We start from the raw sequence: 2,277 nt of genomic DNA, 5'->3' as shown, positions 1-2,277 counted from the left end.
TATTCTCGCGAAATTAGGAAGATGATAAATTTAACCAAAGTTTCCCTCAAAAAAAATTTTTAACCAAAGTTAATTAAATTTTTTTGGTGGTTATTACCTTTAGTAGAGTAGTTGATATTGTGATTCAATTATCCTTTTAAAAATATCGATAGCACCGACTTATATTTTCCATTATATTAACTAGCGAGATCTTTTTTGTATATTTAGAAGTAGAATATAAAGTATTGCATTTGATTATAAATTCAATATTCAAGGTCATTAGGTTTAAGAAAAAAGTCGTCAGAATCTTGAAGAAGAATGAAGTTAACGTCGAAAAGAAAAAGAAGAAGAGTGGAGTTCCATCGCGAATCAAGTACCAACCTTTCCATAGCCGAGAATTAAAACAAAGTATTCCTCAACATCGCCAAACATCTTTTCTCAAAACAATCAGACAGCAACATCGTGTTTTCGCCATTGTCTATCCAAGTTTTGCTCATCCTCATCGCTGCTGGCTCTCAGAGCTCCACACAACAACAGCTTCTCCACTTCCTCGGCTCTGAATCCACTGATCATCTCAACTCTTTTGTCTCTCAGCTTGTTTCCATCATCCTCAAAGACGCCGCTCCTGCTGGTGGTCCTCGCCTCTCTGTTGCCAACGGTGTGTGGGTTGAACAATCCCTTCCTCTTCAACCTTCCTTCAAACAAATCACGTCTACTTATTATAAGGCCGCTTTGTGTTCTGTTGATTTCCAGAACAAGGTAACTTTGTATTTCTTCCTTTTTCACTACAATCCATGCCTTGTTTATTTGCTTTTATATTCCATTAATCAATAGATTTACCGTCAGTTAACCAAATTTGGAGGACACGTTTTCTAGCATGAGTGAAAATTAGATTACCAAAAGTAAAATCTTCTATTTGAAAAGAACTCAACTTATCTATTTGCATAATTTATATTTAAATTTGATATTGTTTTATAGGCTATTGAAGTGACCGATGAAGTCAATCTATGGGCTGAAAAGGAGACAAAAGGCCTTATTAAAGATATTCTTCCTCCGGAGTCGGTCGACATCTTAACCAAACTCATATTTACAAATGCATTGTACTTTAAAGGAGAATGGGATCAAAAGTTTAAAGCTTCAAAAACGAAAAACTATAATTTTCACCTTCTCAATGGCAGCTCTGTCAAGGTTCCCTTCATGACTAGCAAGAATAATCAATATATTGGTGTTTTTGATGGTTTCAAAGTACTACGTCTTCCTTATAAACAAGGCCAAGATGACCGCCAATTCTCTATGTACTTTATTCTTCCAGATGCTAAAGATGGACTGTCAGCTTTGGTTGAGAAGGTGGCTTCTGAATCTGAGTTACTACATGACATAGATGGCGATCTCTTCTATGAAAAGAAAGTGCGTGACTTTAGAATTCCAAGATTCAATGTTTCATTTGAGTTTGAAACTTCTGACATGTTGAAGGAGTTAGGAATGGTTTTACCTTTCTCTCCTGGAGGTTTGACAAATATGGTGGACTCTCTTGAAGGTGAAGATCTTTATGTTTCCAAGATATTTCACAAGTCTTTCATTGAAATAAATGAGGAAGGAAGTGAAGCTGCTGCTGTTAGTGCTGCTACTGTGACTGCAGTTGTTAAGGGTATGCGTATTCCACCTCGACTAGACTTTGTAGCTAACCACCCTTTCTTATTTATGATTAGAGAAGATTCGACCGAAACAATCCTCTTTGTTGGACAAGTGCTCAATCCTCTTGCTGGGCTATCTTAATTTCTCATACGGGAATCAATTGGATTACACATATATATTGATGAAAAATAATTTTTTAATAGGAATGCATTTTTTTTATCAACAGTGTGGATCGAATAGATTAAGAATGGCTTAGTGGTTGTTTTTCTCTTTGAGACTAATTTATGGTTTGATAGGATTTTAATTGAGGTTGTTAGACCATCCACAATGCAGCACCCCATTTGGGTGCTTAAATGGGTCCCGACTGTACACGTCATTCGTTTTATAATTAATACGTAATAAGCACCCAATCTCTCCAACCCAACACCTCAAAATAATTATTAATTGACTCCCAACAATAACTCTATATCATTACATTTTAACAATAATTTTTATACTCATTCATATTTATATAATTTTAAAATATTGAAATAATTTTATTATAAATTATTAAAAAAAACAAACAAATTCAAAGAAGGAAAAAAAATAAAGTAATTAAGTACAATTTTTTTTAAGGAGTAATTGAATACAAGAAATGTCAACTAAAATTTCCAACGGCTATGC

At 34.3% G+C, this 2,277-nt stretch overlaps 1 pseudogene across 1 annotated transcript; it reads left to right on the top strand.

The window, feature by feature from the left end:
* Positions 1 to 292: 292 nt before the first annotated feature.
* Positions 293 to 1,924, top strand: LOC146942031 (serpin-ZXA pseudogene; annotated as a pseudogene). Its single transcript, XR_015033542.1, has 2 exons — positions 293 to 738; positions 958 to 1,924. The product of XR_015033542.1 is annotated as a serpin-ZXA pseudogene (transcript).
* The last annotated feature ends 353 nt before the right edge of the window (positions 1,925 to 2,277 follow it).

This window comes from Medicago sativa, chromosome 3, assembly GCF_051527215.1.
Source record: "Medicago sativa cultivar Bolivia chromosome 3, Bolivia_mono, whole genome shotgun sequence".
In the NCBI taxonomy this organism is placed as follows: domain Eukaryota; kingdom Viridiplantae; phylum Streptophyta; class Magnoliopsida; order Fabales; family Fabaceae; genus Medicago; species Medicago sativa.
The sequence above is the reverse complement of the archived record's forward strand: the minus strand, read 5'-3'. Positions and strand labels throughout refer to the sequence as shown.